The sequence below is a fragment of the Megalops cyprinoides genome, chromosome 25 (genome assembly GCF_013368585.1).
Source record: "Megalops cyprinoides isolate fMegCyp1 chromosome 25, fMegCyp1.pri, whole genome shotgun sequence".
NCBI lineage: Eukaryota > Metazoa > Chordata > Actinopteri > Elopiformes > Megalopidae > Megalops > Megalops cyprinoides.
Window position 1 is genome coordinate 20,251,498 of NC_050607.1, and position 25,760 is coordinate 20,277,257.

Here is a 25,760-nt window from a genome sequence, read left to right on the forward strand (position 1 = left end):
GGTGTCCCGGTGACTAATATTACGCAATTACTGTAATAAGTGGAAAATGGAGAAATAGAGTGAATGAAGAAAAAGAGAACAGGAGCGCAAAAAGGTACTGAGGGGGAGGAATGTAACATGAAGTTTGCTGCATCGCTCTGATAGAGCTGAGAAATGCTGGAAACAACATCTGTTTACAAGTAACCATGAATGGGAGCTGATGGCTAACAACCGCCTCCATAAAGCTGATGTCCGAGGTCAAGTTGCGTGCTAGCTACGGCAGCACATATACTAAAATTGGAACGATACAGAGAAGATTAGCATGGCCCCTGGCGCAAGGATGACACGCAAATTCGTGAAGCGTTCCATGTTTTTGAACGTGACATGACCACAGTATGAAATGTTTTGGGGGAAAGAAAAAAATCCTTCGATTAACTGTTTTGCATACGGGACTTTGATTTTTAAACATATCGCCTGAAATTGTGGACTAAATACGCCTTGTTTCAAGAGAGAAATAAATACAAGCTGAAGGGAAGGAGTAATAACAGAAATCTGTGTTTGTGGTCAAATAGCGCCTCCTGTCCAGGGAAAAAAACTCACATAACCGGGTATTCTCAGGGTGGTCTCCCATCCAAGTATTAAGCAGACCCAACCCTGTTTAGTTTCTGAGATCCTGCTTATTCAGGGTGGTATGGCCGTAAGCTACGCCTACGTCTTCAAACAGCACTCTCATACGTGTCCCTTTGAATTTCAGCATGACGTCTTATGGATTTCACCGTACACTAACTGCCGTTTATGTCATTACTCAAGCCTGAACGTTCATCCAACACAATCAGCACAGCAAGTGTAATAATTTCCTTAAGTGGAAAGCGCTCTTGCTCGAAATCCAGCCATACGACAGACTAGTCTGACAGACTGACGACAGACTCCTGCAAGTGGGCTGCCCAGCGCCACAAGAGTATGCCTAATGGAAAGACCTCATTATTCCTTTTTGTAGTGAAAATGCCGCTGGATTTTTATTTAATGGCGATACTCCTATCAATACCGTTCTACTGGCACATAATTCTACACTGTCCATTTCCGTATTCAACAAGAGATGCTTACGCGGGAGACAGAAATTGCTATGAATGCCATACGCGCCAAAGAAAAAAAGAGGGGAAAGAGCCCCTCTATGACACTTCGATCATCGGAGTGCAATTGCATTACTTGTAAAAAAAAAAACAAAAAAAACACAAACACACAAACACAGCACGATCATTACAGCAAGTGTAATAATGTCCGTGCATTCCCATCCGTGTTCCCCAGGCTAAAATGTGAACGTTCAGTAGTTCTGGAGCGCCCTCACCCGGTTCACTGCACCACAGACAATCTTTGCTTTTTTATTTTAATTATTTTTTAAAAACTGACTGGGGACTATGTCGGCGAGCTCTTTCAGACAGAAAGAGCTCTATTTCCGGGCTGGGGTCGTCTGCCCTTCTTTAGATCACCTTGAGTGTACATGATTGTATGAAAAGACAAATAAATAGACGCTGAACGGAACGAGTCATAAGAGAAATGTGTGTTTGCGATCAAATAGCGCCTCCTGTGGAGGGAAAAAGCTTACAGCACCTGGTATTCCCAGGCGGTCTCCCATCCAAGTACTAACCAGGCCCGACCCTGCTTAGCTTCCGAGATCAGACGAGATCGGGCGTGTTCAGGGTGGTATGGCCGTAAGCGAAAGCTGCCTCTTCAAATAGCACTCTCATACATGTCCCCTTGAATTTCAGCACGACGTCTTATGGATTTCACCATACATTTGCTGCCGTTTATGTCAGCCGTGTCGTTGTGGAAGCCTGGAGGTTCATCCAACACAATCTTCACAGCAAGTGTAATAATTTCCTTAAGCGGAAAGCGCTCTTGCTCGAAATCCAGCCATACGACAGACTAGTCCACTTCATTCTTAGCTCTATACTCGCTTTGATACTACACTCACTTTCAATTGCGCTGTAAAATGCAGGCGCAGCGCAAGTTACATTCTCCTTTTTCATCTTCAGTCATGTTACTGATACAAGGATACAAACAAAAACGTACACATTATCAAATGATCTCATTGGGCAAAACAAACAACAAAAATAGTGCAGCGATTACTAATTCATGCAGTGAGCAAAAAACGAGGATAAACAACAAATCAATACAACATCCCCTATGTAAGAGCGCATACGTCAGCTCGTTGCTGTCTTCAGGTTTTTTTTTTTTCTCTTTCAATAGAGCATCACGGATAAGCATTGAACATCTGTTTCTGAGTGTTACGACCCCCTGCTTCCCCTGTAGTTACTGTGATGGCCACGCAGAGGTTGCAGGCCGCGGTGGAAACTGTTGATTGCTTATTAGTAACACCTGGCGTCGGGGTGAGCTATATGACCGTGATCGCGCGTCTCTCTGGGGCTCGTCGCATTGCGCATGCCCTCTCCTCACACACGCACCTGTCTACTCCTCCTACAGACACGCACCCATTCATTCCCCTAGACATATTCTTTTCTCACTTTCTCTTTCAGTAACTTTAACAAATGTATTCTTTGTTTGAAAGTCACTTCTGTTGTCTGCCTCCCTTTTTTTATGCTGCGGTCCGACTAGCCGGTCGTAACACTGAGCATGAAAAATCAGGGGAGAGCGCGAACGCAGTGGCGCACTAGCAGACGTCATGCAGTCGAGATTCCCACATTTGGGGAATTCGCAGGGGTCAGCACAGCCGGAGTGCAATGACTGTTTAAATGGTGTCTGTTGCATGGAAAGTCTACTTCATACTCTCCGAAAACAGTCGAAGCTAAAAATCTGTGTGGGCGGGTCTAATGTTGACATCTGCCAATGGTGACGATTACGGACCAATTTAATTTGCATTTTTACCTGTCCTGATGCCACCTAAGGTGTCCCGGTGACTAATATTACGCAATTACTGTAATAAGTGGAAAATGGAGAAATAGAGTGAATGAAGGAAAATAGAACTAGAGCGCAAAAAGGTACTGAGGGGGAGGAATGTAACATGAAGTTTGCTGCATCGCTCTGATAGAGCTGAGAAAGGCTGGAAACAACATCTGTTTACAAGTAACCATGAATGGGAGCTGATGGCCAACAACCGCCTGCATAAAGCTGATGTCCGAGGTCCTGTTGCGTGCTAGCTACGGCAGCACATATACTAAAATTGGAACGATACAGAGAAGATTAGCATGGCCCCTGGCGCAAGGATGACACGCAAATTCGTGAAGCGTTCCATGTTTTTGAACGTGACATGACCACAGTATGAAATGTTTTGGGGGAAAGAAAAAAATCCTTCGATTAACTGTTTTGCATACGGGACTTTTATTTTGAAACATATCGCCTGAAATTGTGGACTAAATACGCCTTGTTTCAAGAGAGAAATAAATTCAAGCTGAAGGGAAACAGTAATAACAGAAATCTGTGTTTGTGGTCAAATAACGCCTCCTGTCCAGGGTAAAAACTCACATAACCGGGTATTCTCAGGGTGGTCTCCCATCCAAGTATTAAGCATACCCAACCCTGTTTAGTTTCTGAGATCCTGCTTATTCAGGGTGGTATGGCCGTAAGCTACGCCTACGTCTTCAAAAAGCACTCTCATACGTGTCCCTTTGAATTTCAGCATGACGTCTTATGGATTTCACCGTACACTTACTGCCGTTTATGTCATTACCCAAGCCTGAACGTTCATCCAACACAATCAGCAGAGCAAGTGTAATAATTTCCTTAAGTGGAAAGCGCTCTTGTTTCAAATCCAGCCATACGACAGACTAGTCTGACAGACTGACGACAGACTCCTGCAAGTGGGCTGCGCAGTGCCACAAGAGTATGGCTAATGGAAAGACCACATTAGTCCTTTTTGTAGTGAAAATGCCACTGGATTTTTTATTTAATGGCGACACTCCTATCAATACCGTTCAACTGGCCCATAATTCTACACTGTCCATTTCCGTATTCAGCAATGGATGCGTACGCGGGAGACAGAAGTTGCTATGAATGCTATACACGCGAAAGAAAAAAAGAGGGTAAAGAGCCCCTCTATGACACTTCGATCATCGGAGTGCAACTGCATTACTTGTAAAAAAAAAAAAAAGAAAAAAAAAAGTCAAGAAAAAACAAACACACAAACACAGCACGATCATCACAGCAAGTGTAATAATGTCCTTGTATTCCCATCCGTGTTCCCCAGGCTGAAATATGAACGTTCAGTTCTGGAGCGCCCTCACCCGTTTCACTGCACCACAGACAGTCTTCGCTTTTTTATTTTTATTATTTTTAAAAACTGACTGGGGACTATGTCGGCGAGCTCTTTCAGACAGATTCAGAGCCTCCAGATGAAGAAAATGTATAGGTCTATTTCCGGGCAGGGGTCGTCTGCCCTTCTTTAGATCACCTTAACTTAAGTGTGCATGAATGTATGAAAAGACAAATAAATAGACGTTGAAAGGATGGAGTTATAAGAGAAATGTGTGTTTGCGGTCAAATATCGCCTCCTGTGGAGGGAAAAGGCTTACAGCACCTGGTATTACCAGGCAGTCCCCCATCCAAGTACTAACCAGGCCCAAACCTGCTTAGCATCCGCGAAGGGACGAGATCAGGCGTGTTCAGGGCGGCATGGCCGTAAGCGAAAGCCGTTTCTTCAAATAACACTATCATACATGTCCCCTTGAATTTCAGCACGACGTCTTATGGATTTCACCATACATTTGCTGCCGTTTATGTCATCACCCATGCCTGAACGTTCATCCAACACAATCATCACAGCAGGTGTAATAATGTCCTTAAGTGGAAAGCGCTCTTGCTCTAAATCCAGCCATACGACAGACTAGTCCACTTCATTCTTAGCTCTATACTCACTTTGTTACTACACTCACTTTCCATTGCGCTGTAAAATGCAGGCGCAGCGCAAGTTACAATCTCTTTTTTCATCTTCAGTCATGTTACTGATACAACGATACAAACAAAAACATGTACATTATCAAATGATCTTATTGGGCAAAACAAACAAAAAAAATATTGTAGCGATTACTAATTCAAGCAGTGAGCAAAAAAACAGGATAAACAAGAAATCAATACAACATCCCCTATGTAAGAGCGCATACGTCAGCTCGTTTCTGTCTTCAGGTTTTGCTTTATTTATTTATTTTTTTACTTTCAATAGAGCATCACGCATAAGCATTGAACATCTCTTTCTGAGTGTTACGACCCCCTGCTTCCCCTGTAGTTACTGTGATGGCCACGCAGAGGTTGCAGGCCGCGGTGGGAACTGTTGATTGCTTATTAGTAACACCTGGCGTCGGGGTGAGCTATATGACCGTGATCGCGCGTCTCTCTGGGGCTCGTCGCATTGCGCATGCCCTCTCCTCACACACGCACCTGTCTACTCCTCCTACAGACACGCACCCATTCATTCCCCTAGACATATTCTTTTCTCACTTTCTCTTTCAGTAACTTTAACAAATGTATTCTTTGTTTGAAAGTCACTTCTGTTGTCTGCCTCCCTTTTTTTATGCTGCGGTCCGACTAGCCGGTCGTAACACTGAGCATGAAAAATCAGGGGAGAGCGCGAACGCAGTGGCGCACTAGCAGACGTCATGCAGTCGAGATTCCCACATTTGGGGAATTCGCAGGGGTCAGCACAGCCGGAGTGCAATGACTGTTTAAATGGTGTCTGTTGCATGGAAAGTCTACTTCATACTCTCCGAAAAGAGTCGTGTCTAAAAATCTGTGTGGGCGGGTCTAATGTTGACATCTGCCAATGGTGACGATTACGGACCAATTTAATTTGCATTTTTACCTGTCCTGATGCCACCTAAGGTATCCCGGTGTCCTAATATTACGCAATTACTGCAATAAGTGGAAAATGGAGAAATAGAGTGAATGAAGGAAAATAGAACTAGAGCGCAAAAAGGTACTGAGGGGGAGGAATGTAACATGAAGTTTGCTGCATCGCTCTGATAGAGCTGAGAAAGGCTGGAAACAACATCTGTTTACAAGTAACCATGAATGGGAGCTGATGGCCAACAACCGCCTGCATAAAGCTGATGTCCGAGGTCCTGTTGCGTGCTAGCTACGGCAGCACATATACTAAAATTGGAACGATACAGAGAAGATTAGCATGGCCCCTGGCGCAAGGATGACACGCAAATTCGTGAAGCGTTCCATGTTTTTGAACGTGACATGACCACAGTATGAAATGTTTTGGGGGAAAGAAAAAAATCCTTCGATTAACTGTTTTGCATACGGGACTTTTATGTTGAAACATATCGCCTGAAATTGTGAACTAAATACGCCTTGTTTCAAGAGAGAAATAAATACAAGCTGAAGGGAAGGAGTAATAACAGAAATCTGTGTTTTGTGGTCAAATAGCGCCTCCTGTCCAGGGAAAAAACTCACATAACCGGGTATTCTCAAGGTGGTCTCCCATCCAAGTATTAAGCAGACCCAACCCTGTTTAGTTTCTGAGATCCTGCTTATTCAGGGTGGTATGGCCGTAAGCTACGCCTACGTCTTAAAAAAGCACTCTCATACGCGTCCCTTTGAATTTCAGCATGACGTCTTATGGATTTCACCGTACACTTACTGCCGTTTATGTCATTACCCGAGACTGAACGTTCATCCAACACAATCAGCACAGCAAGTGTAATAATTTCCTTAAGTGGAAAGCGCTCTTGTTTCAAATCCAGCCATACGACAGACTAGTCTGACAGACTGACGACAGACTCCTGCAAGTGGGCTGCGCAGTGCCACAAGAGGATGGCTAATGGAAAGACCTCATTAGTCCTTTTTGTAGTGAAAATGCCACTGGATTTTTTATTTAATGGCGACACTCCTACCAATACCGTTCAACTGGCACATAATTCTACACTGTCCATTTCCGTATTCAGCAAGAGATGCTTACGCGGGAGACAGAAGTTGCTATGAATGCCATACGCGCGAAAGAAAAAAAGAGGTCAAAAGCCCCTCTATGACACTCCGATCAAAGGAGTGCAATTGCATTACTTGTAAAAAAAAAAAAAAAACAAAGTCAAGAAAAAAACAAACACACAAACACAACACGATCATCACAGCAAGTGTAATAATGTCCTTGCATTCCCATCCGTGTTCCCCAGGCTGAAATATGAACGTTCAGTTCTGGAGCGCCCTCACCCGTTTCACTGCACCACAGACAGTCTTCGCTTTTTTATTTTTATTATTTTTAAAAACTGACTGGGGACTATGTCGGTGAGCTCTTTCAGACAGATTCAGAGCCTCCAGATGAAGAAAATGTATAGGTCTATTTCCGGGCAGGGGTCGTCTGCCCTTCTTTAGATCACCTTAACTTAACCCTCCTGTTATGTTCAAATTTACTAACATCCGTTATGTTTGGGGTCAATTTGACCCCAGCAATTCAAACCTCCAGAAAATGGTGGAAATTAAAATTGCTACCCAAATTTATGTGTGAGGTACTTTATGTTTCTTTGTTGACTACGTAAATAGGCTTTAAATAACCCCCCACCCCCCACCCCCCCACCCCTATACATGTAGAATACCTATTATGCAACTATGGAAAAACATGACAATCACCATAAAATCTCACTGATTAACCTAAAATTGAAGAGAAAGATCTTTTTGGTATGTTAAGGCCTTTATATTATTTCTAAGTACAGATATGTTATATGTTATGTTATTACAAAATGCACTCAGACATTCATCCACAGTCATGTGGGGGCCTGAATTGTAAAGAAGAGGTAATCGCTGAACCCACTTATCCCATACATCCCGTATTGCTGCGAGTTTGTCACGCTCTCGTCGGCCCTGCCTTGTTTCTCTGTCATCAAAGCGTATGACACAGGAGAAAAGATGAAAATTCTGTAGAGACATAGTGGCTGGAGATATTGCCCTTCCATTGTCAGCATTCCAAAGGCTTGCTGTTGCTTCGCCTTTTGACTTGTAAACTCCTGCCAAAATGAGCAACCCAATATAGGCTTGCAAGTGGGTCACATCCAAGTGTTTCCAACTGCCCCTATACACACGCCTCCCCTCCACGTTTGTCATCTCCAGTATATCCTTTTCAATTGATTATCAAGAGCTCAAATGCTAGTTTTATGTCTTGGGCATGGCTGACAGCGTATCTGGTAGGGCCTGAAACCATCCTGATGACATTAGCAGCACTAAGTCTACCCTGTCATTCAAGTGGGGAAAGGGACCATAATAACTTTCCATTTTTTGAAGGTAACATGCCTTCTGGTGGTTGAGAAACAGGAGGGTCAACACTTAGAGTCTCATTCTCATCAGAGGAGGATGCCTCATAATCAGGGTCCTCCTCAACGTTATCCTCTGTCTCATATACAGTCTCCTCTATGTCACTCTCACTGGCAAACAGCTGTGACAAAACCTCATTGGCAGAAAACTTTTGCTTAGAGTTCATTTTCAATAGAGAGAGAGAGAGCATAAAGAGAGAGCACACAGAGCACCAAGAGGAATGGTTTTGAAGGATGCTGTGCAAGCTTTTATATGTTTGCTCCTCCTCTACTGTCATGCGCAGACACAGGTGTGGGAACCATAGTTCCCCTCCCTCACAGCACGGGAAATATCAAAATTCTCATGGAAATTATGTTTTCCCCTCCCCCATGTCATGTGAACTGTCCGTGGTTCTCGCACTACTACAGGCATTATTATGATAGGTTATGGCCCTAAAACAGAGGGAAGTCTTATATTATATTATAAAATTAAATTATAAAATTGCATGTTGCAGTGTCCTCAATATCATCCAAAACAAGTAAAACAAATGTGTGTAAAATGTTGATATTTCTTATATGTTTTATACAGCTAAAACAGCCTGGGGTCAAATTGACCCCAAACAACACCAATGCGTACAACATGAGTACAGGGCATTAAAAACATATCATCATGTAAATTTTGTGTTTACCCAGTTGTCCCTATTAAATTAGGAAAAGTCATTAAATATGAAGCAAAAAAAATGATGTTGAGCATTTATTTAGAGACGTTAAACATTGAATGGGGTCAAATTGACCCCAAACATAACAGGAGGGTTAAGTGTACATGATTGTATGAAAAGACAAATAAATAGACGCTGAATGGATCGAGTTATAAGAGAAGTGTGTGTTTGCGGTCAAATATCGCCTCCTGTGGAGGGAAAAGGCTTACAGCACCTGGTATTCCCAGGCGGTCTCCCATCCAAGTACTAACCAGGCCCAAACCTGCTTAGCATCCGCGATTGGACGAGATCGGGCGTGTTCAGGGTGGTATGGCCGTAAGCGAAATCCGCGTCTTCAAATAACACTCTCATACCTGTCCCCTTGAATTTCAGCACGACGTCTTATGGATTTCACCATACATTTGCTGCCGTTTATGTCATCACCCAAGCCTGAACGTTCATCCAACACAATCATCACAGCAGGTGTAATAATGTCCTTAAGTGGAAAGCGCTCTTGCTCTAAATCCAGCATACGACAGACTAGTCCACTTCATTCTTAGCTCTATACTCGCTTTGATACTACACTCACTTTCCATTGCGCTGTAAAATGCAGGCGCAGCGCAAGTTACATTCTCCTTTTTCATCTTCAGTCATGTTACTGATACAACGATACAAACAAAAACATGTACATTATCAAATGATCTTATTGGGCAAAACAAACAAAAAAGATATTGTAGCGATTACTAATTCAAGCAGTGAGCAAAAAAACAGGATAAACAAGAAATCAATACAACATCCCCCATGTAAGAGCGCATACGTCAGCTCGTTTCTGTCTTCAGGTTTTGTTTTATTTATTTATTTTATTACTTTCAATAGAGCATCACGCATAAGCATTGAACATCTGTTTCTGAGTGCTACGACCTCCTGCTTCCCCTGTAGTTCCTGTGATGGCCACGCAGAGGTTTCAGGCCGCGGTGGGAACTGTTGATTGCTTATTAGTAACACCTGGCGTCGGGGTGAGCTATATGACCGTGAGCGCGCGTCTCTCTGGGTCTCGTCGCATTGCGCATGTCCGCTCCTCACACACACGCACCTGTCTACTCCACCTACAGACATGCACCCATTCATTCCCCTAGACATATTCTTTTCTTACGTTCTCTTTCAGAAACTTTAACAAATGTATTCTTTGTTTGAAAGTCATTTCTGTTGTCTGCCTCCCTTTTTTATGCTGCGGTCCGACGGGCCGGCCGTAACACTGAGCATGAAAAATCAGGGGAGAGCGCGAACGCAGTGGCGCACTAGCAGACGTCATGCAGTCGAGATTCCCACATTTGGGGGATTCGCAGGGGTCAGCACAGCCGGAGTGCAATGACTGTTTAAATGGTGTCTGTTGCATGGAAAGTCTACTTCACACTCTCCGAAAAGAGTCGTGTCTAAAAATCTGTGGGGGCGGGTCTAATGTTGACATCTGCCAATGGTGACGATTACGGACCAATTGAATTTGCATTTTTACCTGTCCTGATGCCACCTAAGGTGTCCCGGTGACTAATATTACGCAATTACTGTAATAAGTGGAAAATGGAGAAATAGAGTGAATGAAGGAAAATAGAACTAGAGCGCAAAAAGGTACTGAGGGGGAGGAATGTAACATGAAGTTTGCTGCATCGCTCTGATAGAGCTGAGAAAGGCTGGAAACAACATCTGTTTACAAGTAACATTGAATGGGAGCTGATGGCCAACAACCGCCTGCAATTGGAACGATACAGACAAGATTAGCATGGCCCCTGGCGCAAAGATGACACGCAAATTCGTGAAGCGTTCCATGTTTTTGAAAGTGACATGACCACAGTATGAAATGTTTTGGGGGAAAGAAAAAAATCCTTTGATTAACTGTTTTGCATACGGGACTTTTATTTTGAAACATATCGCCTGAAATTGTGCACTAAATACGCCTTGTTTCAAGAGAGAAATAAATACAAGCTGAAGGGAAGGAGTAATAACAGAAATCTGTGTTTGTGGTCAAATAGCGCCTCCTGTCCAGGGAAAAAACTCACATAACCGGGTATTCTCAGGGTGGTCTCCCATCCAAGTATTAAGCAGACCCAACCCTGTTTAGTTTCTGAGATCCTGCTTATTCAGGGTGGTATGGCCGTAAGCTACGCCTACGTCTTCAAAAAGCACTCTCATACGTGTCCCTTTGAATTTCAGCATGACGTCTTATGGATTTCACCGTACACTTACTGCCGTTTATGTCATTACCCAAGCCTGAACGTTCATCCAACACAATCAGCACAGCAAGTGTAATAATTTCCTTAAGTGGAAAGCGCTCTTGTTTCAAATCCAGCCATACGACAGACTAGTCTGACAGACTGACGACAGACTCCTGCAAGTGGGCTGCGCAGCGCCACAAGAGTATGGCTAATGGAAAGACCTCATTATTCCTTTTTGTAGTGAAAATGCCACTGGATTTTTTATTTAATGGCGACACTCCTACCAATACCGTTCAACTGGCCCATAATTCTACACTGTCCATTTCCGTATTCAGCAATGGATGCGTACGCGGGAGACAGAAGTTGCTATGAATGCCATACGCGCGAAAGAAAAAAAGAGGGATAAAGCCCCTCTATGACACTCCGATCAAAGGAGTGCAATTGCATTACTTGTAAAAAAAAAAAAAAAAGTCAAGAAAAAACAAACACACAAACACAGCACGATCATCACAGCAAGTGTAATAATGTCCTTGTATTCCCATCCGTGTTCCCCAGGCTTAAATATGAACGTTCAGTTCTGGACCGCCCTCACCCGTTTCACTGCACCACAGACAGTCTTCGATTTTTTATTTTTATTATTTTTAAAAACTGACTGGGGACTATGTCGGCGAGCTCTTTCAGACAGATTCAGAGCCTCCAGATGAAGAAAATGTATAGGTCTATTTCCGGGCAGGGGTCGTCTGCCCTTCTTTAGATCACCTTAACTTAAGTGTACATGATTGTATGAAAAGACAAATAAATAGACGCTGAATGGATCGAGTTATAAGAGAAATGTGTGTTTGCGGTCAAATATCGCCTCCTGTGGAGGGAAAAGGCTTACAGCACCTGGTATTCCCAGGCGGTCTCCCATCCAAGTACTAACCAGGCCCAAACCTGCTTAGCATCCGCGATTGGACGAGATCGGGCGTGTTCAGGGTGGTATGGCCGTAAGCAAAAGCCGCGTCTTCAAATAACACTCTCATACTTGTCCCCTTGAATTTCAGCACGACGTCTTATGGATTTCACCATACATTTGCTGCCGTTTATGTCATCACCCAAGCCTGAACGTTCATCCAACACAATCATCACAGCAGGTGTAATAATGTCCTTAAGTGGAAAGCGCTCTTGCTCTAAATCCAGCATACGACAGACTAGTCCTCTTCATTCTTAGCTCTATACTCACTTTGATACAACACTCACTTTCCATTGCGCTGTAAAATGCAGGCGCAGCGCAAGTTACAATCTCTTTTTTCATCTTCAGTCATGTTACTGTCACAACGATACAAACAAAAACATGTACATTATCAAATGATCTTATTGGGCAAAACAAACAAAAAAGATATTGTAGCGATTACTAATTCAAGCAGTGAGCAAAAAAACAGGATAAACAAGAAATCAATACAACATCCCCTATGTAAGAGCGCATACGTCAGCTCGTTTCTGTCTTCAGGTTTTGTTTTATTTATTTATTTTATTACTTTCAATAGAGCATCACGCATAAGCATTGAACATCTGTTTCTGAGTGCTACGACCTCCTGCTTCCCCTGTAGTTACTGTGATGGCCACGCAGAGGTTGCAGGCCGCGGTGGGAACTGTTGATTGCTTATTAGTAACACCTGGCGTCGGGGTGAGCTATATGACCGTGAGCGCGCGTCTCTCTGGGTCTCGTCGCATTGCGCATGTCCGCTCCTCACACACACGCACCTGTCTACTCCACCTATAGACACGCACCCATTCATTCCCCTAGACATATTCTTTTCTTACGTTCTCTTTTAGAAACTTTAACAAATGTATTCTTTGTTTGAAAGTCACTTCTGTTGTCTGCCTCCCTTTTTTTATGCTGCGGTCCGACGAGCCGGTCGTAACACTGAGCATGAAAAATCAGGGGAGAGCGCGAACGCAGTGGCGCACTGTGCCACTCTCATACGTGTCCCTTTGAATTTCGGCATGACTTCTTATGGATTTCACCGTACACTTACTGCCGTTTATGTCATTACCCGAGACTGAACGTTCATCCAACACAATCAGCACAGCAAGTGTAATAATTTCCTTAAGTGGAAAGCGCTCTTGTTTCAAATCCAGCCATACGACAGACTAGTCTGACAGACTGACGACAGACTCCTGCAAGTGGGCTGCGCAGTGCCACAAGAGTATGGCTAATGGAAAGACCTCATTAGTCCTTTTTGTAGTGAAAATGCCACTGTATTTTTTATTTAATGGCGACACTCCTACCAATACCGTTCAACTGGCCCATAATTCTACACTGTCCATTTCCGTATTCAGCAATGGATGCGTACGCGGGAGACAGAAGTTGCTATGAATGCTATACGCGCGAAAGAAAAAAAGAGGGGAAAAGCCCCTCTATGACACTCCGATCAAAGGAGTGCAATTGCATTACTTGTAAAAAAAAAAAAAAAGTCAAGAAAAAAACAAACACACAAACACAACACGATCATCACAGCAAGTGTAATAATGTCCTTGTATTCCCATCCGTGTTCCCCAGGCTTAAATATGAACGTTCAGTTCTGGAGCGCCCTCACCCGTTTCACTGCACCACAGACAGTCTTCGCGTTTTATTTTTTAACCGACTGGGGACTATGCCGGCGAGCTCTTTCAGACAGATTCAGACCTTCCAGATGTACAACATTTAGTTATATTTCCGGCCTGTGGGCGTCTGCCCTTCTTTAGATTCAAGATTCCAGATTCTTTATTGTCATGTGTACAAGTACAATGGAACGCTTACTCCCTACTCACTCTCGCAGTATCACTTCTAAACATAAATTATAAACAACAAGTAAGTACATTACAATAAATGTGTTACAATAAAAAGTGACTAAGAAGAGTTATGTGACCAAGCAAGAGTTATACTACCATGGCGGTTGGTGCAAAAAAAAAAAAGTAAAGTGACCAAATGCAGTACAGTGATAATAATGGCATAATAAATAGTGATAATAAGGTGGTAATGGTGAATCATAATGATAATAATGAAGTGACCAGAGCAGTACAGTACAGTGAGAGTGCCTGTGTGCTCTGTAGCCGAGTTCCCAGTCTAACTATAAGTCCAGTAATTGAGCGATTAACAGTTCAGTAGGCGCACTGCCTGTCGGTAAAAACTGTTCTTGAACCTACTTGTCCTGGTATGAATGCTGCGGTACCAGCAATCGGACTGCAGGGGGGAGAACAGTTGGCACCCCATGTTGTCAATTTCCGCCATTTGGATTTTTTCAAAAACACGAAAAATATTTCACAGGTCACAAATTTTCTCCAATCTTCACCAAATTTGGCACACATGATCTTCAGACCAATCCTCACAAAAGTTATCAAATGGATTTTTCATTTTCGAAAGCGTTCACTCAACACAGCCAATCAAAATCAGCAGCGAAGCCGCCAAACAGGAAGTGAGCTCATTTCTCTGCAACACTTTCACGTATCAAAAACAAACTTGATACATGGACTTGGGACCCCATTGGGGGGATGCACACGAAATTTGGTGGTATTTTGCCTCTAGGGGGGCACTGTAAAAGTATTTTAGCTGATAACTGTTTATAAGTTGGAATTTATATTTCACATGAAACTGCTTGTGATTGCTTATAGTTGCGTGACGTAATAACATCACATTGCCATGGCAACTCTGGCCTGCTTCACTGCTTGGCCCCCTCATTGCAGCTATATTTAGGGGCCAAGAACCGAAGGTGCTAGGCACCTATTGTAATTGTTAGAATTTTTCACCATTATTATACTTTCTCCTCTGGGAGCCTATGGCAGCCCATAGAACCCCTTGGTGGATTTTTATGAAATTTGGCACATTGATAGAGGACAGTCCAAAGTATCCAGGCATCAAATTTGGGGTCAATCCATCCATCTCTGTAGCGCCACCAACAGGCCAAATTTCAAGGTATATTTTTGCTTATAACTTTTGAACCATTTGTCCTACGGTTGTGATCGTTTGAATCCTTGGGTCACCCCAATTCGAATGCACAGATTGGCGTTGAAGTCCACCATTGGATTTTTCCACCATTTTGAATTTTTCGAAAAACCTACTTTTGCGAACTAGTCCTAGGCTGTTGATCCTATCACCACCAAATTTGGTACGTATCATCTACAGATGGGTGTGACCAAAAGTTATTCAAAGAATTTTGCTAGGGGCAAACAATGTGGCTGCTGTCGTCCAATGAATTTCCATGCCGAAGACACCAAAACAGGAAGTGAGCCATATGTCAGCAATGCTTGGTTGGAGTCACACCAAAATTGGTATATTTTATTGCCAGGGGGAATATTGGGTACCCACCAAGTTTCATGAAATTTGGCCATATGGGGGCGCTATACCAGAAAAACAGAAAAAAATTCAAATGCATATAGCTTTGGAACCAAAGCAAATGTTTCAACCAAATTTCTTGTGCATCATCACAGTGAAGGACCCTAGCTGGGAAAGCATGAAACCTGTGTGTCGGCCATTTTGTTTTTCGTCATCTGGGTATCATCATTTTTTCAATGGTTTTCTATGGCAGGCCATAGAAGCCCTAGGCAGATGTTGGTGGAATCTGGCACCCTCATAGAGCACAGTCCCAGGTATCCAGGCACCAAATTTGGAGTCAATCCATCAATCCCTGAACTTTGGGGTGCTATACTGAAAATCAGGTTTAAACACCCATGTGTCCATGTACTTAGATTTTAATGACATTTTGTTCTAATGGACACCATAAGGCACAGACCACACAAAGAAAAGCAGATATTGCAACCAATTTTTTGTAGGTCATTACATCATTACATATCAGGTCCTAACTGTAAAATGAACACATAGTTCAATGTCCAAATGGCATGGCTGCTAAGACACAATCAGTTTGTAGCGCTTAAAATAGCCACATCTCCTGCACCTTTTGACCTATTGCCACAACTAATACACTAAATACTGTTGAAGAAATACTTGGACTTTCCATATTGGCCTGAATGTTAGACAGCAGTTTTTTGTTCTACTTCAGAAATTACATCTGAAAAGTGGGGTTGTCATATACAGAAGGACTAGACTTTTTAATGTCATTATACATTAAGAACAGCAGATGGTGCCATTTATCTGAGATTGTTGAGTGGTATTAGAAATCCCAGTAGACTAGTTTATCTTTATTTTTATTTAAATGTGGTAATTTCATCTAGCAGATGTAGAAAATATATCAGAGTACCTTGTTTTATTCAGTGTATTTTATTAAATTGATTCCAGATTGATATTTCCTTTATTCTCATTTTATCATGCACTTGCGTACAATCAAGAATGAAATGCAGTTTCTCCTATATCAACAGTGTATATAAATTACAAAGAGAATTAAAACAACATATATCCATAAACAATACACTCAGTTTTGTAAACATTTGGAGGGGAATAGCAGCATGACTCTATGGCGGCATGTCTTTATGGTATAGTTGGAGGGGAATAGCAGCATGTACTGTCAATAAATGATTTTTTTTGTCTGTACAAAAAGTGACAGGTGCAGCATGAAATGGATTGCACTAGTGGAGAATAGTGTCTGTCTGGTCCTATGGGGTGATTAATGGCTCAGTGAGAGGGGGGGGGGCAAGAGTGTTCATGATCTTCACAGCCTGGGGTATGAAGTTATTTAGAAGCCTGGTGGTATCAAATGAAATGATTTCTTTAAATAAATAAGATTTGATCTTCAAAACGTTTTTTGCCAAACAAATGTGTTAAAAAATGAGGGGTCCTTTTTTAATCAGGGACATCTTATTATATTCAGCTAATATGGTATGTTCTCTGCCATTTTCCCATGATTTTGGATTTTTTCAAATACCCAAAAATTGCGCTCCTCCAACAGCGTTGGCACTTCTCATTGCAATGTACCAAGAAGGCACACTGCATGTTAGGGCACTGCTTATCCTTAAGCTTGACATATATGTAGTAGGGGGCAGTGCAGTGGTGCAAATGGGTAGCAGTACTGCCTAACATTATGGAGGTTTCAAGTTCGGGGTGTGTCGCATTCAGTTTGTACCTCGTCCCTGTGTTCATGTGGCTTTCCTCTGGGTATTCTGGTTTTTCTACCACAGTCCAAACACATTCAGGTAATGTCAACTGGACATGCTATATTGTCCATAGGTGTGAGTGTATGAGTGGGTGTCAATGTGTCTGTTCACCCTGTGGTGGATTGGTGTCTTGGTTAGGGGTTGTTCTCATTAGTTATCTACCTGGTGGCCCTGAGGTGCTTGGCCCCTTCATTGCTGCTTGCAGCTATATTAAGGGGTCCAAGCACTGAACCCTCTTGTTTTTACTTGGATTATTATTATTATTGTTATTCTTCCGCATTTCCAATCTTGCTCATAAAACCGAAACTGTGCATTGAAAAGCCAAAATTGGTAGGATGGTAGAGGGTCATCTCCTGAACAATTGTCTACAATATGGCGCCCATAGGTCACATGACCTGGTAGCCATCTTGGATTGAAATCGCCATTTTCAAAAGCTCAGCCCCCTTAACCCATTTGACAAAAAGTCACGAAACTTGGTATACAGGTTCCCCTCATCAAAAGGAACAACTTTGCCTCTTGAACCTTTCAAGTCCGCCATAAAAACGACAAATCCAAGATGGCAGCACGTCTATCTCTGTCTCTGTCTGTTTCTTAGAGTTTTTAAGTACTAAAGTAGTTTTATATATATATATATAAATTGGCGTCCTTGATACATTTTTCACCTCGCTGTAGTAAAACCTTTTAAAGCTAATTTATTGAATAATACTGAAGTTTTCAGTGCTGATCATTTTACTTCGTTGAAAATGACTGAAGAAAGCCTGTTTGTGGACATGACGGCTTGAAACTCACCGTTTCTGGATGCACAGACTTCAATCAGTCAATCCTGAGATCTGCGTATATTTGGACATTGCTCAAGGTGATCCTCAACTTGCAAGTTCCACGTCGAACTTAAAACTCAATTTTATCTCTTCATGTCGGTGTACTGTGTCTGTATTTCGCTGGCTGGATCTCTGCTGCTGCTGCGCCTTTCTATTCTGGACATGGTTGCGAGTAATTTCAGCGCTCCCCATTTGTTTGGAAGGATCTGCAATTCACTGAGCCTTGCACCCAAAACAGTAAAATTTACACACGCTCGCTCAGAGAGCATTGTCTACCCCGTCTTTTCCCTCATCCCTTCCCCACTGTCAGAGCTCTTAAAGCCTGAACAATTTGAACTGCAGTGCCTATGAAAATACTCTGGGTTTTTTAACATCATGGGACTGCGGGGAAAATGAATTTTCTTCTATATTCGAGACTGAAAATGTCCTCCCCCTGAGCCTAGATGTTTTCTATGGCGATACCCTATCTATCTCGCTCGCTCCAAAGGGTACAGTACCGGCGCGTGTATCTGTGACTTTGAATTCTACAAACTTCCGCTGCCTTCAAAGCCTATTAATTTTAAATGACTCTTTCACAGTTACCCTGGACTCTCTTCCTGATTTTTTGGACTCCATAAATCCAAAAAATGATATCCCACACAAAGCCGCAAAGCATAGACTTCTGATAATACTGATAATAATAATTGGGGAATGTTCAGCCTAACCCTGGTCCTGACATGCACTGTATTCAATCCCCTATGGATTTTAAATCTAGGTCAGGCTTGGGCATTATTCACCTTAATGTTAGGAGTTTGATCTCGAAGTTGGATTTGGTGAGAATTTGGGTGAAATCGACTGACGCAGATGTTGTTGTATTATCTGAAACCTGGCTAACTAAATCCGTTCTTGATAAGGAAGTTTGCATTGACGGCTATAATGTGTATCGAACTGATCGCCCAAGAAAAGGTGGTGGTGTTGCTATTTACATCAAATGCAAATTTCATGTTAACTTAATTCGTTCTGACTCCTTGACCAAACAATTTGAGATCCTTGCCCTAAATCTTGAAGTTTCTAAAGGGCATTTTATTACTGTAGTTGGGTGTTACAGGCCCCTATCTGCATCAAATGACTCTCTATCTTCATTGTTTAATTTTTTGTCTCAGTTGCACTACAATGAAATTGTTACAGTTGGGGATCTAAACTGGGACTGGTTGATGCCTGTGTCAGATGCTTTTAAAAGACAATGTCATTCTATAAATCTGACACAAATAATTAATTCACCTACTAGGCCTAACCCAAAATGTCCCGAGAAATCTTCTCTTATTGATTTAATTTTAACAAATGTTCCTTTTAAATATTCTGCTTTTGGTGTTTTTCCCAATGATGTAAGTGATCACTGTGTTATAGCAGCTATTAGAGATGTTAAGGTCCCTAAGTGCAAACCTCGTTTTGTGCAAAGAAAGAACATGAAGGTATTTGTCAAGCAGGGCTTTTTGCATGATTTATTTTATTTTGATTGGCACAGAATTGCCCTTATTGATGAAGTTGAATCAGCCTGGAATTTTTTCCAAGACAGCTTTTTAAAAATTTTGAATAAGCATGCTCCCATTTGCAAGTATAGAATTAAGGGGCGGGACAACCCCTGGTTCACAACGCAGCTCTCGAGTATGCTCCATGAACAGACAGCCTGGGCAAAGGCAAGGAAGTCTCGTGCTCAGGCTGATTGGCTTATCTTTAGACAGTTAAGGGAAAAAAAGTACGTCTCTCATTAGGAAGGCCAAATCTGAGTTTTATCCATCTGTAACTACAGAAAACTTAAACAATCCACAAAGATTCTGGAAAACTATTAAATCTTTGTCAGCCTGTGATAACTGTAATAATATACCATCCTCTATAATCAAGGACTCTATTATTGTGTCTGATAGGTCAGAAATGTTGAACTGTTTTAATGAGCATTTTATATCCTGGAAGCAGGTTTCCTAAAATTAGCAGCAGACTATATAGCTGAACCTCTGACACATCTTTTCAATCTTACTTTGGTTTCTAATAAAATCCCTAAGGTCTGGAAGACTGCTTATGTTCTCCCCCTGTTAAAAGGGGGAGATCCTACACTGCTGAACAATTACAGACCAATCTCATAACTTTCAGTTTTAGCAAAGGTTCTGGAAACTCTGGTAAGTGACCAGATTAAGGAGTATTTATATACAAATGATATTTTATCTAAATATCAGTCAGTATTCAGAAAAAAACATAGCACTGTAACTGCTGCCATGAAGGTGGTTAATGACATAATAGAAGCTCAGGATAATAAGCAGCATTGTGTGTCTCTGTTTATTTATTTATCAAAGGCATTTGACACAGTGGATCATGACATTTTGAAGCAACGCCTTTTTAACATTGGGTTCTCCGATCCTCCAATAAGTTGGTTTGTCAACTACCTTGCAGAGAGGACTCAGTGTGTACAATGTGATGGCCTTACATCTGACATACTTACAGTTAGTAAGGGAGTCCCACAGGGTTCAGTTCTGGGTCCACTTTTATTTACAATTTATATTAATTGTTTGGGATCGAATGTAAATAATGCAAATTTCCATTTCTATGCTAATGACACAATTATCTATTGCTGTGCTCTCACTGTAAAAAAGGCTCTGGAGTACCTGCAAGCTGCTTTTAATTTAGTGCAGGCTCAGCTTTGTCAACTGAAGCTTGTCTTAAACCCAGATAAAACTAAAATCATGGTTTTTTCAAACTCCAGAAGAGTGCATTTAAATAGGAGCATTGTAACTTTTGAAGGCAAAGAAATTGAAGTGGTTACCACATACAAATACTTGGGAATTTTAATTGATGATCACCTTTCTTTTAGGCCTCATATTCAACACCTGGTTCATAAGCTTAAGTTAAAACTTGGGTTTTATTTTAGGAACAAATCTTGTTTTTCTTTTGTTGCCAGGCAGAGATTGGTTGCTGCAACTTTTATGCCTGTTCTTGATTATGGTGATTTGTTATATATGAATGCCTCAAGTCAATGTCTTCATATGTTGGATACAGTTTATCATGGGGCCTTGAGGTTCATTACTAATTGTAGGGCCCTCACTCATCATTGTACATTATATTCCAAAGTCAATTGGCCTGCTCTGTCTATGCAAAGACTTAGTCACTGGCATGTTTTTATCTATAAGGCCATTTTAGGAAAACTTCCTTCTTATTTATGTAATTATATGTCACAAAAATGTAAAGGCACTTATAGGTTAAGGTCTCGAGCTTTTTTGCCTTTGGCTGTTCCTAAAGTTCGAACCGAGTTTGGCAAGAAGGCTTTCATGTATTCTGCACCCTCTGCCTGGAATAGCCTGAAGAAAGAATTAAAACTTCAGGACTTGGTCATGCTCAGTGAATTTAAAGATATTGTTAAGAGTTAGGAAACAGAGTCTATTGGGAATTGCAAATGTTTTTAGCTGAAAATTGATTGCTTTTGCACTTGTAGCACTTTCTACTTGTCCTTTGTCTTTTTTGTGTATTTTTAATGCTTATGTAATTTTTGTTTTGTCTGAAACTTGGTGTGCTGCTTTTCTTGGCCAGGTCTCTCTTGTAAAAGAGATTTTAATCTCAATGGGACAAACCTGGTGAAATAAAGGCTAAATAAAATAAAAATAAAAATTGGATATTGAGCTAATTAATATGCAAATATGCCAATATCATTCACCTTTGCATCAATCATTCTGAAAGTTCTTGTGCACAATGACAAGGCCTCACTGATAGGATACTCCAAATCTGAAAGCGATCCGTCAAAAAACACAGACTCCACAAGCTCTTGAACACGCCCATTTTTAACCCAATTTTTAATATGTGAAAAATATACTTAAAAATCTTCTTCTCATGAACCCTAACTTCAATTGATGCAAAAGTTCACTTGTAGAGCTTTTGGGTATGCTCTATCTAAATTGTGAAGGAATAGCCGCTACGTCAAGTAACATCAGAGCTATGTGTTCATCAAATTGCAATGGTGACATAATGAGTTTTTTGACAGTTAATACTCATGTGCTTCTGAACTACTAGCCTGATCAACACAAAACTTGGTATGTAAAACCCTTACACTGACCTCTGTCTAATTTATGAAGGAAAAGTTGCTATATCAAAAACATGGCCACCACAAGCCAATAAAGTTGCTTCATTTACTAATTGACATGCAAATGAGCATCAAATTCTTCTTAACACTGGTCTATGAAAATCTTCAACACAGACTTTTTGTCAGGGACCGATAAAGCGAGGAGCCAGCTTACGGGAGTCCACCTTCAGGGGAAGGTCCCGGGTGGAGAGCCACACTCGCTGACCCTGGCGATAGCGAGGGGCTTTGGAGCGGTGGCGGTCAGAAAACCACTTCATCTGGGCCATGGAGCGGAGCAAAGCAAGCCGAACATGTCTCCAGGTACGGCGGCAGCGTCATATCAATGGCATAGCCGAGGGGACGCCAACCTCCTCCTCCTGGGCTGGGAATAGGGGTGGCTGGTAGCCCACACAGCACTGGAAAGGGGACAGGGAAGTGGATGCAGAGGGTAGGGAGTTTATGGCATACTCCACCCAGGAAAGGTGCTGGCTCCACGCCGCGGGCTCCTGGGATGTCAGGCATCGCAGCACCGTCTCCAATCGCTGATTTGCCCGCTCGGTCTGGCTGTTGGACTGGGGGTGGAAGCCGGACGACAGACTGACAGTGGCGCCCAGTAGCCTGCAAAAAGCTTTCCAGAAATGAGAGGTGAACTGAGGACCCCGGTCGGACACTACATCGGTGGGCAGACTGTGTAGACGGAACATGTGGTTGACCAGTAACTGGGCCGTCTCCTTGGCTGAGGGTAATTTAGGCAGCAGAATAAGGTGAACAGTTTTGGAAAAACGGTCTACGATGGTGAGGATGGTGGTGTTACCGTCAGACAGGGGCAGACCGGTGACGAAGTCGAGAGCGATGTGAGACCAGGGTCGTCTGGGAACAGGCAGGAGTCGCGGGTGGTTGAGTGGTAGTTTTGTTCTGGGCACAGACCAAGCAGGCGTCTACGAAGCTCCGGATGTCCTGCGCCATAGTGGGCCACCAGAATCGTTGCCCGATGAACGCCATGGTGCGACGAGCACCGGGATGGTAGGCAAGTCTAGAGGAGTGCCCCCACTGCAGGACCTGGGAACGAGCAGACTGGGGAACAAAGAGACGGTTAGGTGGACAGGAGCTGGGACCTGGCTCGGCCCGGAGAGCGGTGCGGACAGTGGTCAGAAAGCCTCTTCTGCTTCCGGGGACCAAGTGAACGCCCTGTTGACCGACGTCAGAGCCGTGACGGGAGCCGCCACCGTGCACTGATAAAGCGGCGATAAAAATGTGCAAACCCCAGAAAGCGTTGCAACTCCCGGCGGGAGGCGGGGTGTGGCCATTCCTTCACCGCGTGGACCTTCTGCCAGTCCATCTGCATGCTCCCTGCCGTGACGATGAAACCAAGGAAGGAGATAGTGCTACGGTGGAATTGGCACTTCTCTGCCTTAACGTACAGATGGTTCTCCAGCAGGTCCTGGAGAACACAACGGACATGCTGGACGTGTTCTGGCAAGGAGCGGGAAAACACAAGGATGTCGTCCAGGTAAACAAACACGAATCGGTTAAGCATGTCTCGAAGGATGTTGTTAACCAGAGACTGGAACACGGCAGGGACATTAGTTAAACCAAATGGCATGACAAGATATTTGTAGTGCCCGAATGGAGTGTTGAAGGCTGTCTTCCACTCATCCCCCTCTCGGATCCTAACCAGATGGTAGGCGCTGTGAAGATCCAGCTTGGTAAAGACAGTGGCCCCCTGCAAAGATTCAAAAGCAGAGGTCAGAAGTGGCAAGGGATAGCGGTTCCTCTCTGTGATGGCGTTGAGGCCCCGATAATCAATGCAGGGATGGAGGGGGCCGTCTTTCTTGCCCACAAAGAAAAACCCAGCCCCGGCGGGTGAGGAGGACGGACGGATAATGCCGGCAGCGAGGGACTCCCGGATGTACTTATTCATAGCCTTGGTTTCTGGTGGAGACAGGGAATACAAGCGCCCCCTAGGAGGTGACGAGCCGGGCAGGAGGTTGATAGCGCAGTCGTAGGGACGATGCGGGGGCAGCGAGGTAGCGCGGGACTTGCTGAAGACCGGCTTCAGATCCATGTACTCCGGCGGCACAGCCGACAGGTCCGGGAACTCCTCAGGAGCAGGGGCAACCGGCGATACAGGGACCAGAGCATCGCGAAGGCAGTTGGAGTGACAGAATTGGCTCCAGCCCAGGATCTTGTTTCCTTCCCAGTTGATGTGGAGGTTATGTTGGGCTAGCCATGGGTAACCCAGAACCACGGGAGCTTGAGGAGTGTTGATAATGTGCATGCACGATCGCCTCGCGGTGGTTGCCAGAAATGAGGAAGTTCACCGGGGGAGTGGCATGGGTGATGCGGACCAGCGGGGCTCCGGTGATGGCATGGGCTTCCAGAGGCGAGTGCAGCGGGACGCAGGGGAGACACAGGCGGGCCACCAGGTCGGCGTTGATGAAGCTCCCGTCGGCCCCTGAATGTATTAAAACAGAGACCGCATAAGGCTGATCCCCGACGAGCAGGGAAGCAGAGAACAGGGGGCGGATTTCAGGGGACTGGCAAATGGGGGTGACGCTCACCTGTAATCCCCTTGCTACGGGTGAGCACTGGCTTTTGCTGCACAGGTCGCCACGAAATGGCCGGGCTGCCCGCAGTACAGGCACGACCTGGTGCTAATCCTCCTCTGTCATTCAGTGGGGGACAGGCGAGTGCGCTCAACCTGCATCGGTTCCGGGGAGGCAGGAAGTGGAGGTGTGGGGCTCAGTGCTGCCGGCGCTAATGGGGGAGCTCGAACAGAGCCAGGCAATCCGCTGGCGGCTCTCTCCCTTTGTCGCTGTGTCAGGCGCAGGTCAACACGGACAGCCGGTTCCACCAGGGCGTCGAATCTGGAGGGTAGCTCCCGGGTGGCCAGTTCATCCTTGATAGGCTCAGCAAGGCCATGGAGGAAGGTGTCATATTGTGCCTCGGTGTTCCAACCACTGGTGGCAGCCAGGGTGCGGAAGTCGATGGCGTAATCCGACACCGACCGGCGCCCCTGGCGGATCAGCAGCATCTTCCTGGTGGCTTCGCACCCGTGCCTGGAGCGGTCGAACACCTTCTTCATCTCCTTGGCAAAGGCGGCGTAGACGTGGCAGAAAGGGGCGTCGGCGTCCCAAACCGCAGTGCCCCACTCCCTGGCCCGGCCTGTCAACAGGGTGATGACGTATGCAATCTTGGCTCGGTCCGTAGGGAATGTAGAGGGTTGGAGCTCGAAGATCAAGGAGCACTGGGACAGGAACGACCAGCAGGTTCCCGGATCCCCTGCGTACGACTCCGGAGGTGGCAATCGGGGCTCCCGGCTCGGGGGCACGGGCGGGACAGGTGGAGTGGCCGCCGCGGACGGAGGGGAAGAGGAGCGGCTGTCCTGGTTCAGCTGTGACACCGGCGAGGCTGGCAGTGAAGTTCTCCAGGGATCGACCGATGGCGTCCAGCTGACTCTGATGCCACCCCCCCAACAACATACCTTGCAGCTCCAGAGCGGCCTTCAGCTGAGGTAGGTCTGCTGGGTCCATGGGGGCTAGTTCGTAATGTCAGGGCTCAGGCAAGGACTCAGTCGCAGACCACAGTGCATCGATTTCTGGGCAGATTTAATCAGACGAGAGCAGATCGTAAACAGTATACAGGCAGGGTCGAAAACCAGAGAGGCAGTCCAA

General features: G+C 44.1%; 7 non-coding genes and 4 pseudogenes across 7 annotated transcripts; 4 read left to right on the forward strand and 7 right to left on the reverse strand.

The window, feature by feature from the left end:
- Positions 1 to 246: 246 nt before the first annotated feature.
- LOC118772254 lies at positions 247 to 354 on the forward strand. Its single transcript, XR_005004654.1, has one exon. It is a non-coding gene; the product is annotated as a U6 spliceosomal RNA (small nuclear RNA).
- A 1,221-nt stretch (positions 355 to 1,575) lies between these two features.
- On the reverse strand, positions 1,576 to 1,694 carry LOC118772233. Its single transcript, XR_005004643.1, has one exon. It is a non-coding gene; the product is annotated as a 5S ribosomal RNA (ribosomal RNA).
- A 925-nt stretch (positions 1,695 to 2,619) lies between these two features.
- Positions 2,620 to 2,754, reverse strand: LOC118772243 (annotated as a pseudogene).
- A 373-nt stretch (positions 2,755 to 3,127) lies between these two features.
- LOC118772255 lies at positions 3,128 to 3,235 on the forward strand. The gene has a single exon (XR_005004655.1). It is a non-coding gene; the product is annotated as a U6 spliceosomal RNA (small nuclear RNA).
- A 1,263-nt stretch (positions 3,236 to 4,498) lies between these two features.
- Positions 4,499 to 4,617, reverse strand: LOC118772231 (annotated as a pseudogene).
- A 928-nt stretch (positions 4,618 to 5,545) lies between these two features.
- Positions 5,546 to 5,680, reverse strand: LOC118772245 (annotated as a pseudogene).
- A 374-nt stretch (positions 5,681 to 6,054) lies between these two features.
- On the forward strand, positions 6,055 to 6,162 carry LOC118772257. Its single transcript, XR_005004657.1, has one exon. It is a non-coding gene; the product is annotated as a U6 spliceosomal RNA (small nuclear RNA).
- A 2,972-nt stretch (positions 6,163 to 9,134) lies between these two features.
- On the reverse strand, positions 9,135 to 9,253 carry LOC118772244. The gene has a single exon (XR_005004647.1). It is a non-coding gene; the product is annotated as a 5S ribosomal RNA (ribosomal RNA).
- A 928-nt stretch (positions 9,254 to 10,181) lies between these two features.
- LOC118772246 lies at positions 10,182 to 10,316 on the reverse strand (annotated as a pseudogene).
- A 321-nt stretch (positions 10,317 to 10,637) lies between these two features.
- LOC118772258 lies at positions 10,638 to 10,741 on the forward strand. Its single transcript, XR_005004658.1, has one exon. It is a non-coding gene; the product is annotated as a U6 spliceosomal RNA (small nuclear RNA).
- A 1,253-nt stretch (positions 10,742 to 11,994) lies between these two features.
- On the reverse strand, positions 11,995 to 12,113 carry LOC118772256. The gene has a single exon (XR_005004656.1). It is a non-coding gene; the product is annotated as a 5S ribosomal RNA (ribosomal RNA).
- Between the last annotated feature and the right edge of the window lie 13,647 nt (positions 12,114 to 25,760).